The following is an 18,765-nucleotide window of genomic DNA, read 5'->3' as shown; positions in this document are numbered from 1 at the left end:
TACTAACTTCACCTCCTGTGAGACCTATGTTGCCGGACCCTTGGATTCATCCCCGGCCACAGGCTCCGAGCCGCATGCGTCTGTGCCTATCGAATCTGATTGGGCACCGATCATGGAGTTCATCTCCATGGATATCTTTCAGCACTCGCCCTTGGGCGACGTGCTAAATTCATTAAGGTCTCTCTCCTTGTTAGGAGGTCCTTGGCCGAACTGTGTCCGGTTCGAGCGGGAAGCGGACGACGAAGAAGTTCGTCCCCCACCCACCACCCACTTAATAGCCACTGTCGACAACTTAACCGACATGCTTGATTTCGGCTCCGAAGACATCGACGGTATGGATGACGATGCAGGAGAAGAACAGGAACCACCGCCCACAGGACGCTGGACAGCCACCTCATCATATGATATATACATGGTGGACACCCCCAAAGAAAGTGATGGCAATAAGGCAACGGAGGATAATCCCCTCGAGAAGCAATCTAAGCACCAGCGTCATCGGCGCCGCTCTAAGCCCCGCCATAGCAAAAACAGCGATACCGGCACAAGAGACAGTAACGCTGCGGACAGTGCCGAAGACAATCCCCTCTAGCCAGGCTTCGAGCGGGAGGATGGGAAAGCTAGCCCTAAGGAACAGGCGGCAGACGGAGAATCAAAGGATGACAATTACATGCCTCTCTCCGATGATGAGGTGAGCCTCGGCGACGAAGAATTTATCATGCATGAGGATCCCATTGAGCAGGAGCGCTTCAAGCACCGGCTTATAGCCACAGCAAAAAGCCTGAAGAAAAAGCAACAGCAGCTTGAAGCTGATCAAGATCTACTAGCGGATAGATGGACCGAAGTGCTGGCAGGCGAGGAATACGAACTCGAGCACCCAACCAAAAGTTACCCAAAGCGCAGGTTGCTACCCCAACTCGAGGAGGAAGCATTAAAGCCTACACTACCAGTGTATGATGCGGCTGACCGGCCACCTTGTGGCCGAGACAAAGCGGCGTATCAGCCCGAAGTCCAGCCCGCACCCCGTCGCCAGTCAAACAAAAACACCAAGGCCCGGGGCAACACACAGGACCTGCGAGATGTATTGGAAAACAAAGCAGGACATACAAGATCGATCTACGAATCACGGGGGCGCGCCCCAACGAGTGACGACGATCGTCATGCCGGATATACTAAAAGCAAATCCGGCCGGGCCGAATATAGCAGACAAGACTCGTATGAACTGCATCGTGATATAGCCCGGCACAGAGGCGCCGCACACCCCCTATGCTTCACGGATGAAGTAATGGATCACGAATTCCCAGAAGGTTTTAAACCCGTGAATATTGAATCATATGATGGCACAACAGACCCCGCGGTATGGATCGATGATTTCCTCCTCCACATCCACATGGCCCGCGGTGATGGTCTACATGCCATCAAGTACCTCCCATTAAAACTCAAAGGACCTGCTCGGCATTGGCTCAATAGCCTGCCGGCAAACTTCATTGGCAGTTGGGAGAACTTGGAAGACGCATTCCTTGATAACTTCCAGGGCACTTATGTGCGACCACCGGATGCCGATGACTTGAGTCACATAACCCAACAGCCAGGGGAATCAGCCAGGAAATTCTGGACTCGGTTCCTAACTTAAAAGAACCAAATCGTCGACTGTCCGGATGCCAAGGCCTTAGTGGCATTTAAGCATAACATCCGCGACGAGTGGCTCGCCCGACACCTTGGCCAAGAAAAGCCGAAGTCCATGGAAGCCCTCACGACACTCATGACCCGCTTTTGTGCGGGCGAGGATAGCTGGCTGGCTCGTAGCAACAACACTTCAAGAAACCCTAGAAATTCAGATGCCAAAGATAGCAACGGCAGGCCACGTCGCAACAGACACAAGCGCCGCAACAACGGCGACAATGCCAAAGACACGACAGTCAATGCCGGATTCAGTGGCTCTAAATCCGGTCAGCGGAAAAAGGCGTTCAAAAGAAGCAATCCAGGCCCGTCCAGCTTGGATCGCATACTCGATCATTCGTGTCAAATTCACGGCACCCCCGATAAACCAGCCAACCACACCAACAGAGAATGCTGGGTGTTCAAACAGGCCGGCAAGTTAAATGCCGAAAACAAGGAAAAGGGGCTGCATAGCGATGACAAGGAGGAGCCCCGGCTGCCTAATACAGGAGGAGAGAAGAAATTCCCTCCCCAAGTGAAAACGGTAAACATGATATACGCAACCCATATTCCCAAGCGGCGAAACGGAAGCGTGCACTGAGGGACGTTTATGCGATGGAGCCAGTCGCCCCAAAGTTCAATCCATGGTCTTCTTGTCCGATCACCTTTGATCACAGGGACCACCCCACCAGTATCCGTCATGGCGGTTCTGCCGCATTGGTCCTTGACCCCATCATTGACGGATTTCACCTCACTCGAGTCCTTATGGACGGTGGCAGCAGCCTGAACCTGCTCTATCAGGATACAGTGCGTAAAATGGGCATAGACCCCTCAAGGATCAAACCCACCAAAACCACCTTTAAAGGTGTCATCCCAGGTGTAGAGGCCTGTTGCACGGACTCAATAAAACTAGAAGTAGTCTTCGGATCTCCGGACAACTTCTGAAGCGAGGAGTTAATCTTCGATATCGTCCCCTTCCACAGTGGTTATCATGCATCGCTCGGACGAACCGCATTTGCCAGATTCAATGCGGTACCACATTATGCATACCTCAAGCTCAAAATGCCAGGACCTCGCGGGGTTATAACAGTTAATGGAAACACAGAACGCTCGCTCCGCACGGAGGAGCACACTGCAGCCCTCGCAGCAGAAGCGCAAAGCAGCCTTATGAGGCAAGCCGCCAATTCGGCAAAAAAGACCCCAAACACCTTCAAGCGAGTCCGGAGTACCCTGCAAGAGGATCGCCAGGCACGTTCAGAGCTCGCCTAGCAATTTGGCCTCCGTCCTAGTCCCAGTCAAGCGGCGAAATTTGCGCCGCGCGTACATAATTACGCACTCAAGATACCATGGACATAGGTGGAGGCACAACCATGGCACGGCCCACAATGCGGCTCAACCGCTTCAGGACCCGTATACCTTTAACATTTTCTTCCTTTCAGGCCCCTATTCTCTGAAGGCCCTCTCCGTTCGTATGATTATCGGACCCGTCACGGGAAAGAAACACCAAGGAAGCAAGAAGCTTTGACGTACAAGGGAATCCTCAGGTGGTCTCTGATAACAATCGATATACCTGTTTTGCATAACCACACGCAGCTTGACCTTGGATAGGACATGTCAAATAGTCCTATTTTTTACTTATTGCACTACATGTATGCATACGCTTTGACGTACCATTTAAATAACAATATACATCGTCAGTTCATTATTGCATTCCTTTATCTTTTTTTTCCTGTCTGCTTACTTACGACAAGTTGCACCCGTACATTCTGATACGACCTGTGCGCCAGGGGCTTCAGTTTACCCCATAACACGGCATGAAAAGTCCGAACACTTCCGATAGTGCGGCACCCCGAACTTATAACATTATATGCATCAGCTCCGAATCATGTCTTGGGTCAATAGTTGGGTTTGCCCGGCTCCCATGTTTTGGTACCTTACGTTCTGCTATATCGGCTAAGGTAGCACTGGGAGAACTACTGCGATTGTGTCGCGGTTCTTCCGGACGAGCACCTTAGTAGAGAAAGCCGAAAACTGACTGTCATGATGCGGCGAGAGCTGGTCGTTGTTCGAGAGGTCTCAAATCCTTAAAGATTTTTTCCACTTCGGGCAAGGAGTCGGCCTTGTCCGATTTAGGCGTGCATAGCGCCCCAAGTTCGGCCTTCCGAATGCTAGGGGCTTCGCCAAAATTTAAAATTGTAGACTTCTATGGCTAAGTGAGAGTGATAAAGCTTTATAGTCCGATTGCCTGGTTCGTTGCGCTGAACACCTCCTTCGAAGGACCCAGAACTGGGATAAAGAGTGATCAGGTTTATCCCGAACACCTCAGTACTAGTTACCTGGGGGCAAGGTTGTCAGAATCGCGATTCTGTTATACGATTCTACGACTTTAGGATCCAAACTAACCCCTATGATTCTACGATTTTAGTTCATAGAATCTACGTTTCTACGATCCTGATAGTGAAGATTCTACGATTTGCGATCTTACCATCGGAGCTCCGATCCGATTCAAAATCACGATTCTGACAACCTTACCTGGGGGCAGAAGCCGATGACTGGCCAACTCTCAAATTTTATAAATGGCCGCACAGAAGGTAATATTTTAAATTAACAAGCATTACATAGTGCACATGAACTCGTTTCACATTACAGGATCACATGAGTACATTCATTCAAATATTACATCCTTAGCACATTCCTCTGCCACAAGGCGAGCACCCTTCAGGACACTGTCATAATACTTTTCGGGATGGCGATGCTCCTTGCCCTCCGGCGGACCCTCCTTCACCAGCTTTTCGGCGTCCATCTTCGCCCAATGCACTTTCGCCCGGGCAAAAGCCCTACGCGCACCCTCAATGCAGACGGACTGCTTTATGACTTCAAGCCGGGGGCAGGCATTCACAAGACACCTTACCAGGCTGAAATAGCTGCCAGGCAGGGGCTCGCCAGACCACGTCCGGACTATGAGGCCCTTCATGGCCAGTTCGGCCGCCTTTTGAAGCTCGACCAGTTGCTTCAACTGGTCTCTCAAGGGCATCGGATGTTCGGTCCCAGTATACTGAGACCAGAACAACCTCTCTGTCGAGCTCCCTTCCTCGGCCCGGTAGAACTCCACGACATCCGACACGCTGCGGGGTAGATCTGCGAACGCTCCCGGAGAGCTCGGAATTCGGGTAAGTAAAAGGAAAGTTTCCTTCACATGCTTGCTTTGCATAAAGAATGCCTTACCCGCCGCTATCTTCCTTACCTCCTCAATTTCCTGGAGGGCCTTTTGGGCTTCGGCCTTGGCATTTTGTGCGTTCTCGAGGACCTTTGCAAGCTCAGACCCTTGCGTCTTAGAGTCACGCTCCAAGGACTTGTACTTCTTGAGAAACTCCTGGAGATCTTGCTGAACCTCGCCGACTCGGGCCTCTTGCTTCTCGCGCTCGGCGCGCTCCTTGGCCGCTTTGCCTTCGGCCTCGGACAACGCCTTCTTCAGGGTCGCCACTTCCGTCGTGGCCCCTAGCAAAATTCATGACGATCCTGTGATCTAACAACTAGTTTCCTTTTTCTTTATCGATAAGCAGACGAGGTATCACTTGCCTTTTTTCTCTTCGAGCTGCCTCTTGGTAAGGCAGAGCTCTTCCTCGGACCGCTCAAGGTCCCGCTTCAGTGCGGAGACCTCCGCCTGTGAGCGGCAGTGGCCAGCAGTGAAGCCTGCTTATTCACATAGACGTATTCTGATTATACTCCTGTGATTATTATTTGATCCTCTGTTCGGCCTTTCTTCCAAACACCAAACAGAGCATCAGGGGCTACTATCTATGCTCTAACATTTTCTCACAATTTGATTACTTACCTCAAAGCCTGTTAGGAGGCTGGCACAGGCTTCAGTCAGTCCGCTGTTGGCGGACTGAATCTTCTTGACCACCGCACTCATGATAGTGTGGTGCCCTTCGTCAATGGAAGCGCCGTGAAGCGCTTCCAGCAAATTGTCCGATGACCCTGGATGGACAAAGGCCATCGGCACAGACTTGCTGCCCCCGACATTAGAGCCCATGGGAGTCTTGCCCCTCGTACGCCCAGCGTCCGGAATGTCGCCTTGGGGCGCTTCCGGAACTGTCTCCCCTTGGTTTGGTACCCTTTGAGATAGCACCTTGACGTCGTCCGTAGGGCGGGGGGAGGAGGCGGTCGGGAGTGAATCGCTGTTCATCTCCGACGGGCCCAAAGACTCATCCGAAGAGGATACGTCGATACGGGCTTTGGAGGGGCTGCATGATCATGTTCGGCATGATAAGAAGTAATAAAATAAAACATTCCAAGAATTATTATGGTATCCCGATACTTATGACTTCGCCAGGTGCTTGTCCCTGGGTAACCACTCCTCGTCGCTAAAAGCGGCCGCCGTGGAGCAGTCCGGAAGGAGAGTCCTTCCCTTCTTGGACCCTTCGGCTTCCCCTGACGGGGCGGCCTTCCTTTTCTTGTCTCCCCCGGCTGGGGGGAGAACTTTCCTCTTCCTCCTCCTCGTTTTCGTGGGAGGAGGGCGCCTTGGTGTTATCGGACGATGATTCCGATACGACCTTGCGCCGGAGACCTTTCCTGGTCCCCGTGGCCTTCTTCTTGGCCTTCTTCTCTGGCGCCTCATAGGGCGCCGGAACCAGCATCTCCATTAAGAGAGCACTTGCTGGATCCTCAGGCAGTGTGGCCGGACAATCAATCCGCTCCGCTGTCGTGACCCATTCCTGTTAAATGGCGTGGAGGCTTAGATCCCCCACATGATTATACTGGGGAAAGAAACGTCTTATGAGATATAAGAAGCTTACCGGATTGGCAGGGCGCTTTGCGCTGAGTCTGCGATCCTCGGTAAGGGGAGGAGGTACCTCGGCGGACTTAAGCATCACCCTGCAGATGTCCTGGTGTGTCGTGTCGAAGAGCGCTCGCAGCGTCTGGTGCTTAGCCAGGTCGAACTCCCACACATTGAATGCCCGTCTTTGACACGGGAGGATCCGGCGGAAGAGCATGACCTGGACCACGTTGACAAGCTTGATTTTCTTGCTTATCATGTTTTTAACAGAGTTCTGGAGTCCGGTCAACTCCATCGATGAACCCCAGGATAGGCCCTTCTCTTTCCAGGAGGTGAGCCGCGTGGGGATGCCGGATCGAAACTCGAGGACCGCCACCTAGTTGGTGTCACGCGGCTCAGTGATGTAGAACCACCCCGATTACCACCCCTTTACTGTCTCCACAAAGGAGCCTTCGAGCCAGGTGACATTGGGCATTTTTCCCACCATGGCGCCTCCGCACTCCGCTTGCTGACCGACCACCACCTTCGGTTTAACATTGAAGGTCTTCGGCCACAAACCGAAGTGGGGCTTGATGCGGAGAAAGACCTCGCACACGACGATAAACGCCGAGATGTTGAGGATGAAATTGGGGGCCAGATCATGGAAGTCCTGCCCGTAGTAGAACATGAGCCCGTGAACAAATGGGTGGAGGGGAAATCCCAGCCCGCGGACGAAATGGGTAAGGAATACAACCCTTTCGTGGGATTCGGGGGTAGGGACGATCTGCCCCGCATCTGGGAGCCGGTGCGCGATGTCTGCGGACAGGTATCCAGCTTCCCGAAGCTTCGTAATGTTCTCCTCCATAACGGAGGAGACCATCCACTTGCCTCCCGCTCCGGACATGTTTGGAGTGGTTTTACGGAGAAAATGCGAACTTGGGCGCTGGAGCTCGAGTGCGCAAGAATGGATGGGCAGGGAAGAAGAAGGCGTCATTGTCCCTTTATAAGGGCGGAAGAAGCTATGCGCCTCCCCACCTGCCTGGTAAACTCGCTTATTCCCCAAGCACCGTAATTGATGGCGCGGTTGGGTTACCCACACCCGCATTGATGAGAATCCCGTGATAAGGGGACACGATCTCTGCTTCGACAAGACGTGCCAAGAAAACCGCCTCGCAATACGTGTAGTAGCTGGTTGCGAAAAACGGTTCGAATAATGACCGGGCCATAGCGTGATGTCACGTTATGAAAAGTTGTCAGCAAATTAGATTTGTGGAAATATTATACTCTCTACGGTGGTATGTGGAATTTGTTTTGCAGAGCCGGACACAATCCTCGTGTTCAAAATCTTCTATGGAGTATTCGGAGGAGGAACCCGCCTTGCAATGTCGAAGACAATCTGCATGCCGGACTCATCGTCATTGAAGCTTGGTTCAGGGGCTACTGAGGGAGTCCTGGATTAGGGGGTCCTCGGGCAGCCAGACTATACCCTTAGTCCGGACTGTTGGACTATGAAGATACAAGATTGAAGACTTCATCCCGTGTCCGGGTGGGACTCTCCTTTGCGTGAAAGGCAAGCTTGGCAATTCGGATATGTAGATCTCCTCCCTTGTAACCGACTCTGTGTAACCGTAGCCCCCTCCGGTGTCTATATAAACCGGAGGGTTTAGTCCGTAGGACGACAACAATCATAATCATAGGCTAGCTTCTAGGGTTTAGCCTCTACGATCTCGTGGTAGATCAACTCTTGTAATACTCATATCATCAAGATCAATCAAGCCGGAAGTAGGGTATTACCTCCATCGAGAGGGACCGAACTTGGGTAAACATTGTGTCCCCTGCCTCCTGTTACCATCCGCCTTAGACGCATAGTTCGGGACCCCCTACCTAAGATCCGCTGGTTTTGACACCAACAGTGGCTGCGGCGGCTTTCTCGCGGTGTTCCCGCCTCATCCAACCCTGACCTGAGGGCATTAGTCCTGCCCACAGCCTCGGCTTCCACAAGCTTCGACTTCAGGTCGTACCTGCCCACAAGATCCGCGCGAGCCTCGGCCACCCGGCGGTCAACTTCCTCCTGGGCCTTGGCCTCGCGCGCGCCGATAGCATCCTCAGCTTGGGCAACCTGGCGCTCCCTCGTCTCCAACCGCTCAAGCTCGAGGTTGTGCTCTGTGGCTTCCAGCGCCAGCGCTTCCTCGTGCCTCAGGATCTCTTCCTCCTCGGCAGGCGTCCCCTTCATCGACGCTAGGGCAGCCTTGCGCGCCTCCACTTGCTGCTCCAGGGAGGCACTCCAGGCTTGGATCTCCCACGCGCATTTCTCTGCGATCTCGCGGCGTCGATCAGCTTCCCGGGCTTATTCCAAGGATTGGGCGCAAGCTTCGCGCGAGGTTGCAAGTGACGCCTCGTCCTTCGCGTTATCGAGATCACGTTGGTGGCGCCCGAGGTTGATGGACACCATCAGTTTATGCCACTCTTCCATCAGCCGAAGACCCTCAGCCTTGAGGTGCGCGTCTACATCCGCGAGCTCCCCGCCAAGCGGGCTCATCACGCCCATCGCCTCCCGGAAGAGCTCGTGGCGGACGACGCTCTGTTCGTGCGCAACCTTGAGCATGCGGCCGACTCTGTCCTCCACAGCGGGGGCCGTCGACGGGATCCCTAGAGGCTCGCTCCCTTCCCGCAGGGTGCTGGCGCCCCTCCGGTCGTCGACTGGGCTTCGACAGGAGCCCGGTTGGGTTGAGGCTTGCCACTCGAAGAAGGAACCAAGAACGAAGCCATCCGATCGCCGTCTATAACAAGAGGAGGAGCCCTTGGCACGCTCATCACACCCCCGACGAGGCCACGAAGAAGAGACGGCAGGAGCGCGGGCTCAAGGCGCCAAGCTAGCGCATCCCTCTCTAGCCGACTTCGCGACGGGGGCAGCTGATACGTCTCCGTCGTATCTATAATTTTTGATTGTTCCATGCCAATATTATTCAACTTTCATATACTTTTTGGCAACTTCTTATATTATTTTTGGGACTAACATATTGATCCAGTGCCCAGTGCCAGTTCCTGTCTGTTGCATGTTTTTGGTTTCTCAGAATATCCATATCAAACGGAGTCCAAACGGGATAAAAACGGATGGAGCTTATTTTTGTAAAATATGGAAAATTCGGAAGGAAAATCAACGCGAACCAGTGCCCGAGGTGGTCACAAGGCAGGGGGGCGCGCCCCTACCCTCGTGAGCCCACCGTAAGGCGGTTGACGCTCTTCTTTTGCTGCAAGAAAGCTAATATTCGGAAAAAAATCACGGCGAAGGTTTCAGGCCAATCGGAGTTACGGATCTCCATATATATATACGGAATGGTGAAACAGAGCCAGAGCAGAACGCAGAACCAGAGAGAAACAGAGAGATAGATCCAATCTCGGAGGGGATCTCGCCCCTCCCATGCCATGGAGGCCAAGGACCAGAGGGGAAACCCTTCTCCCATCTAGGGAGGAGGTCAAGGAAGAAGAGGAAGAAGGGGGCCCCTCTCTCCCTCTCCTCCGGTGGCGCCGGAACACCGCCGTGGCCATCATCATCATCATCATCACCGCGATCTTCACCAACACCTCCGCCATCTTCACCAACATCTCCATCACCTTTCCCCCTCTATCTACAGCGGTCCACTCTCCCGCAACCCGCTGTACCCTCTACTTGAACATGGTGCTTTATGCTTCATATTATTATCCAATGATGTGTTGCCATCCTATGATGTTTGAGTAGATTTTCATTGTCCTATCGGTGGTTGATGAATTGCTATGATTGATTTAATTTGCTTGTGGTTATGTTGCTGTCCTTTGGTGCCCGTCATATGAGCGCGCGCGTGGATCACACCATAGGGTTAGTTGTATGTTGATAGGACTATGCATTGGAGGGCAAGAGTGATAGAAGCTTCAACCTAGCATAGAAATTGATGCATACGGGATTGAAGGGGGACCAACATATCTTAATGCTATGGTTGGGTTTTACCTTAATGAACATTAGTAGTTGCGGATGCTTGCTAATAGTTCCAATCATAAGTGCATAGAATTCCAAGTAAGGGATGACATCCTAGCAGTGGCCTCTCCCACATAATACTTGCTATCGGTCTAGTAAAGTAGTCAATTGCTTAGGGACAATTTTGCAACTCCTACCACCACTTTTCCACACTCGCTATATTTACTTTAGTTGCTTCTTTACCTTAACAGCCCCTAGTTTTATTTTCGTGCTCTTTACTTTCTTGCAAGCCTTTCCGAAAACACCTACAAAGTACTTCTAGTTTCATACTTGTTCTAGGTAAAGTGAACGTCAAGCGTGCGTAGAGTTGTATCAGTGGTCGATATAACTTGAGGGAATATTTGTTCTACCTTTAGCTCCTCATTGGGTTCGACACTCTTACTTACCGAAAACTGTTGCGATCCCCTATACTTGTGGGTTATCAAGACCTTTTTCTGGCGCCGTTGCTGGGGAGCAATAGCGTGGGGTGAATATCTCGTGTGTGCTTGTTTGCTTTATCACTAAGTAATTTTTATTTGTTGTTCTTAGTTGTTTTCTATCTTTAGTTATGGGTAGGAAACGCAAAATACCAAAAAAATTAGTTGTACCTACTGAACCATTGGTTGAAGAACCACTCAAAATCTATCACACTGCTGAAGCTTTTTACTTGGATCATCTTCGATCCCTTTGTGCTCATGCCGAAACCCCCACTAGCTTAGTTGAGGGCAAATCTTTAGATGAGCATGCTTGTTATGTGCGACACCGTATATCTGAAAAAGGGAAATTATTATGGAGTCAAATTCAATGTTTGCAATGCTATGCTTGGAATTTATGTGAATTATATGATTTTACTTGTTGTTCTGAAAACCGTAAGAAACACCTTCCCTACCAATGTGAGTTTATTGATAATGGAATCTTATCTTCTTATGCTAAAGGTGTTTATAGTTACTATGATGTTCAACAAATTGAAGAATTTGTTGCTTTTGAGGGTGCTTATGAAATTGCTTCTTTGATTGAAAAGTATGATGCTACTTTTCACAAATCTGAAAATTTTGCTATACTTAAATATTGCTATGATAATTATGCTTCTAATACCTATGTTAAACAATATATTGAGGAATACTCCGCTGTCCAAGAAGAGACTAATATTTTGCTGGAGTCTATGGAAGAAGAAATTGATGAAACTATGAGCTCATTGGATGAAAAAGATGATGAGGAGAGCGAAGAACAAAAGGAGGAAGAGCAGATTGATCACCCGTGCCCACCTTCTAATGAGAGTAACTCTTCAACTCATACATTGTTTAATTCCCCTTCATGCTTAACGAAGGATGATTGCTTTGATGACTGTTATGATCCCTATGATTCTTTTGAAATATCCCTTTTTGATGATGCTTGTGGCCAAGATGCCAATATCAATTATGCTTATGGAGATGAACTTGCTATAGTTCCTTATGTTAAACATGAAATTTTTGCTATTTCACCCACGCATGATAGTCCTATTATCTTTTTGAATTCTCCCGATTATACTATATCGGAGAAGTTTGCACTTATTAAGGATTATATTGATGGGTTGCCTTTTACCATTGCACATGATGATTTCGATAAATATAATATGCATGTGCTTGCTTCTCCTACTTTCAATTATTATGAGAGAGGAACTATATCTCCACCTCTCTATGCTTCCCACATGATAAAATTGCAAGAAACTGTTTATACTATGCATTGGCCTTTACTAGGTGTGCATAAATTGTTCTTTTATGACATGCCGATGCATAGGAAGAGAGTTAGACTTCGTCATTGCTTGATATATGTTGCTTTGTGCTCACTACTAAATTACAAATCATTGTTAATTAAAATTGGCTTTGATATACCTTGGGATCTGGGTGGATTCACTACTTGAGCACTATATGCCTAGCTTAATGGCTTTAAAGAAAGCGCTGCCAGGGAGACAACCCGGAAGTTTTAGAGAGTCATTTATTTCTGTTGAGTGTTTTCATATAGTTTAAAAACAACAAAAATAAAGAGGGGAACCCAAACTTTTCAAAAAGGAAAGTGAAAGTGAGAAAGACAAGCACTGTTGAAGTGGGAGAGCTCCTTGAACTTTGTTCATGCTCACGGAAACTTTGTGAATCTTGATTACAAAAACTTTTCAACAAAAATAATTATCCCCTTGTAAAATTCCATTGTATTATAAAAATAATGTGCCAAGGTTTGCCTTTAGGATGTTTACATTTGCTTGATGGTTTGTACGGTGCAGGACAGAAACTTTGGCTGTAGTCCGCGATTTTACATTTTTAGCTGGAACGTCAAATGGTTCTGATTCTTTTTGCACTGTCTTCCTATACAATTTTTTTTATTTTTCCTAATTTTGGTAGAATTTTTCAAGTATCATAAGTATGGTGAATGTTCAGATTACTACAGACTGTTCTGTTTTAGACAGATTCTGTTTTTGATGCATAGTTTGCTTATTTTGATGAAACTATCAATTTATATTAGTGGATTAAGCCATGAAAAAGTTATCTTACAGTAGAAACAATGCAAAAACAAAATATGAATTGGTTTGCAACAGTACTTAGAGTAGTGATTTGCTTTATTATACTAACGGATCTTACCGAGTTTTCTGTTGAAGTTTTGTGTGGATGAAGTGTTCGATGATTGAGAAGGTTTCGATGTGAGAAGAAGGAAGAGAGGCAAGAGCTCAAGCTTGGGGATGCCCGAGGCACCCCAAGTAAATATTCAAGGAGACTCAAGCGTCTAATCTTGGGGATGCTGGGAAGGCATCCCCTCTTTCTTCAACAAATATCGGTATGTTTTCGAATTCGTTGCGTTCATGCGATATGTGCAAGTCTTGGAGCGTCTTTTGCATTTAGGTTTTTATTTTTCTTTTTATGCACCATGCTGGTATGAGATAGTCCTTGGTTGATTTATAGAATGCTCATTGCACTTCACTTATATCTTTTGAGTATGGCTTTATAGAATGCTTCATGTGCTTCACTTATATCATTTGAAGTTTGGATTGCCCGTTTCTCTTCACTTAGACAACCGCCATTTGCATTATGCTCTTTTGCTTCACTTATATTTGTTAGAGCGTGGGCATATCTTTTCTAGAAAGAATTTAAATCTTTTGCTTCACTTATATCTGTTTAGAGAGATGACAGGAATTGGTCATTCACATGGTTAGTCATAAAATCCTACATAAAACTTGTAGATCACTGAATATGATATGTTTGATTCCTTGCAATAGTTTTGCGATATAAAGATGGTGATATTAGAGTCATGCTAGTGGGTAGTTGTGGATTGTAGAAATACTTGCATTGAGGTTTGTGATTCCCGTAGCATGCACGTATGGTGAACTGTTATGTAATGAAGTCAGAGCATGATTTATTTATTGATTGTCTTCCTTATGAGTGGCGGTCGGGGACGAGCGATGGTCTTTTCCTACCAATCTATCCCCCTAGGAGCATGCACATAGTACTTTGTTTCGATGACTAATAGATTTTTGCAATAAGTATGTGAGTTCTTTATGACTAATGTTGAGTACATGGATTATACGCACTCTCACCCTTCCACCATTGCTAGCCTCTCTAGTACCATGCAACTTTCGCCGGTACCTTAAACCCACCATATACCTTCCTCAAAACAGCCACCATACCTACCTATCATGGCATTTCCATAGCCATTCCGAGATATATTGCCATGCAACTTTCATCATCATCATATACATGACTTGAGCATTCATTGTCATATTGCTTTGCATGATCGTAAGATAGCTAGCATGATGTTTTCATGGCTTGTCCGTTTTTTGATGTCATTGCTACGCTAGACCATTGCACATCCCGGTACACCACCGGAGGCATTCATATAGAGTCATATCTTTCTTCTAGATATCGAGTTGTAAGTAAATAAAAGTGTGATGATCATCATTATTAGAGCATTGCCCCAGTGAGGAAAGGATGATGGAGATTATGATTCCCCCACAAGTCGGGATGAGACTCCGGACGAAAAAATAAAAAATAAAAAAAATAAAAAAAATAAAAAAAGAGAAAGGCCAAAAAAGATAAGGCCCAAAAAAAGAGAAAAAAAGAAAACAAAAAAATGAGAGAAAAAGAGAGAAGGGGCAATGCTACTATCCTTTTTCCACACTTGTGCTTCAAAGTAGCACCATGTTCTTCATATAGAGAGTCTCTTGAGTTATCACTTTCATATACTAGTGGGAATTTTCATTATAGAACTTGGCTTGTATATTCCGATGATGGGCTTCCTCAAATGCCCGAGGTCTTCATGAGCAAGCAAGTTGGATGCACACCCACTTAGTTTCAGTTAGATCTTTCATACACTTATAGCTCTAGTGCATCCGTTGCATGGCAATCCCTACTCACTCACATTGATATCTATTAATGGGCATCTCCATAGCCCGTTGATACACCTAGTTGATGTGAGACTATCTTCTCCTTTTTGTCTCCTCCACCATCATATTCTATTCCACCTATAGTGCTATGTCCATGGCTCACGCTCACGTATTGCGGGAAAGTTGAAAAGGTTTGAGAACGTCAAAAGTATGAAACAATTGCTTGGCTTGTCATCGGGGTTGTGCATGATGTGAATATTTTGTGTGGTGAAGATGGAGCATAGCCAGACTATATGATTTTGTAGGGATAACTTTCTTTGGTCATGTTATTTTGAAAAGACATGATTGCTTTATTAGTAGGCTTGAAGTATTATTGTTTTTATGTCAAATGATAGACTATTGCTTTGAATCACTCGTGTCTTAATATTCATGCCATGATTAGACATATGATCAAGATTATGCTAGGTAGCATTCCATATCAAAAATTATCTTTTTTATCATTTACCTACTCGAGGACGAGCATGAATTAAGCTTGGGGATGCTGATACGTCTCCGTCGTATCTATAATTTTTTATTGTTCCATGCCAATATTATTCAACTTTCATATACTTTTTGGCAACTTTTTATATTATTTTTGGGACTAACATATTGATCCAGTGCCCAGTGCCAGTTCCTGTCTGTTGCATGTTTTTGGTTTCGCAGAATATCCATATCAAACGGAGTCCAAACGGGATAAAAACAGATGGAGCTTATTTTTGGAAAATATGGAAAATTCGGAAGGAAAATCAACGCGAACTAGTGCCCGAGGTGGTCACGAGGCAGGGGGCGCGCCCCCTACCCTCTTCAGCCCACCCTAAGGCGGTTGACACTCTTATTTTGCTGCAAGAAAGCTAATATTCGGAAAAAATCATGGCGAATGTTTCAGGCCAATCGGAGTTACGGATCTCCATATATATACGAAACGGTGAAACAGAGCCAGAGCAGAACGCAGAACCAAAGAGAAACAGAGAGATAGATCCAATCTCGGAGGGGCTCTCGCCCCTCCCATGCCATGGAGGCCGAGGACCAGAGGGGAAACCCTTCTCCCATCTAGGGAGGAGGTCAAGGAAGAAGAGGAAGAAGGGGGCCCCTCTCCCCCTCTCCTACGGTGGCGCTGGAACACCGCCGTGGCCATCATCATCATCACCGCGATCTTCACCAACACCTCCGCCATCTTCATCAACATCTCCATCACCTTTCCCCCTCTATCTACAGCGGTCCACTCTCCTGCAACCCGCTATACCCTCTACTTGAACATGGTGCTTTATGCTTCATATTATTATCCAATGATGTGTTGCCATCTTATGATGTCTGAGTAGATTTTCGTTGTCCTATCGGTGGTTGATGAATTGCTCTGATTGATTTAATTTGCTTGTGGTTATGTTGCTGTCCTTTGGTGCCCATCATATGAGCGCGCGCATGGATCACACCATAGGGTTAGTTGTATGTTGATAGGACTATGTATTGGAGGGCAAGAGTGACAGAAGCTTCAACCTAGCATAGAAATTGATGCATACGGGATTGAAGGGGGACCAATATATCTTAATGCTATGGTTGGGTTTTACCTTAATGAACATTAGTAGTTGCGGATGCTTGCTAATAGTTCCAATCATAAGTGCATAGAATTCCAAGTAAGGGATGACATGCTAGCAGTGGCCTCTCCCACATAATACTTGCTATCGGTCTAGTAAAGTAGTCAATTGCTTAGGTACAATTTCGCAACTCCTACCACCACTTTTCCACACTCGCTATATTTACTTTAGTTGCTTCTTTACCTTAACAGCCCCTAGTTTTATTTTCGTGCTCTTTACTTTCTTGCAAGCCTTTCCGAAAACACCTACAAAGTACTTCTAGTTTCATACTTGTTCTAGGTAAAGCGAACGTCAAGCGTGCGTAGAGTTGTATCGGTGGTCGATAGAACTTGAGGGAATATTTGTTCTACCTTTAGCTCCTCGTTGGGTTCGACACTCTTACTTATCGAAAACTATTGCGACCCCCTATACTTGTGGGTTATCAGCAGCATGCTGGCCTGGGACGCTCAAGGCCAGCGGGAGATCCGAGGCAGGAGGAGGTTGCTTCCCGAGGGGCTTCACGGCCTTAGTAGATGGTATCCTGAAGAGCCACCATCAGGAAGGGAAGCAGCACTCGAGGAATTACAAAGATAAGGTACTTACTCATCTATGGCGATGTACTTCCACTACAAAAAAATACACTTCCGTGATGATACGTGTTTGTCACAGTAGGTCGTGTTTTTTGTCATGCATGTACATCCATGACAAATTTATGACAGAATCAAGATAGTCATACCTGTGCTGTCGTAGAAGTGTTCCATGATATTACCAGAATTATCATCACGGAAGTGTCCACTTCCATGATGATAAATCGCGCGTCACAGAAGTGCTTTCGTCAAGGGTGACCGACACGTGGCATCCACCATAACGGAACGCCGTTAAGCTATCGGGTCGGGTTTTGGATCCGATAACCCGTTAACAGCACCGACCAATGGGACAGATGTCATCCACTCATTGGACAGGAGGCGCCTATGATAGGTCGACATGTGGCACGGCCCAACAGTGGCCCATTCTGGTGAAAAAGGCCAGCTCAGTAAAAATTAGCAGGCCTGCCCATATAAGGCCTACTTGTGTCAGGTCCATTTAAGCCCACGACCCATACGAGATGTGCCAATTTGGCCCGTTAAAGATTTGACACCATTGCAGCCCATCATCAGTTCGAGCCCGTTAACAGCCCGCTATATATTTGGGCTCAATATCAGCCAGATGAGATTTCAGCCTGTTAACGGCCCATTTAATGGATGTGCCAATTTTCAGGATGTACATCTTCCGGCCTTTTAGCGACCCATTTAAATGTTGGGCTAATTTCCGACCCGGTGTGTCTTTCAGCCTGTTGACGGCCCATAAATCTGATGGGCCATTTGTAGTCGAACCTGAGTTTCGGCCTTTTAGCGGCCCATTTAAGTGTTGGGCCAATTTCTGGCCCGGTGTCACTTTTAGCATGTTGACGGCCCATAAATCAGTTGGGCCAATTGTAGTCGGACCTGAGTTTTGGCCTTTTAGCGACCCATTTAAGTTTTGGGCCAATTCCCGGCCCTGTGTGCCTTTTGGACTGTTAACGGACCATAAATGAGTTGGGCCATTTGTAGTCGGACCTTAGTTTTGGCCTCTTAATGGCCCATGCCCTTCATGGTCCAATACCAGCCCGGTTTCTCTTTCGGCCTGCTAAAGGCCCACAACACAGTTGGGCCGTTTACAATACGACCTGACTTTCGGCCTCTTAGCGGCCCATGCTCTTCATGGTCCAATACAAGCCTGCTGTCTCTTTCGGCCTGCTAAAGGCCTACAATATAGTTGGGCCATATGTAGCCCAAACTTAGTAACAGCCTGTTAACGGCCCGTGAAATAAATTGGGGCCACCTATTGCCCGCTTCGATGTCGGCCTGTTAACGACCCGGGAGGTAAGAGGGACGACCATTAACTTTCAGCCTAGTAACGGTCCATTAACTTAATGGGCCCACTAAAGTTCGTTCATGTCTTTATGCCAAATTAGATAATTTGAGCCCATTACGATGAGCAAAGGTATGACATACAGGGAATAATGTTGCACATCCAGAATATATTTCAGGAAATCACATCCACTGGGCAATCAAAGATTGATGCCAGTGCAAATAAATGAGCAGAACCTAACCATCTACAACGTCACAATCTGCAACCTCAGCACAGATGACGCCCATAAGCATGTGGGCAAGTTCTTGCTGCTTTGCCACACTGTCTCTGAAAACATTGATCAGTTGTTGTGTCGCACGACTCTGCACCTCTGATTCATCCACCATTTCCATCATTGCTTCAGCCATTAATTGGTTCACAAACATACATTTATTCCGTCACATTCGAGACAGAGGATACTGAACAGATTCAGATGGCAATTTTGGCAGGCTTGTATTATTGATAGTGGAGA

The sequence above is a fragment of the Triticum urartu genome, chromosome 6A, assembly GCF_056163025.1.
Source record: "Triticum urartu cultivar PI428250 chromosome 6A, HENAU_Tu73, whole genome shotgun sequence".
NCBI classification, from domain to species: Eukaryota; Viridiplantae; Streptophyta; class Magnoliopsida; order Poales; family Poaceae; genus Triticum; species Triticum urartu.
The sequence above is the reverse complement of the archived record's forward strand: the minus strand, read 5'-3'. Positions refer to the sequence as shown.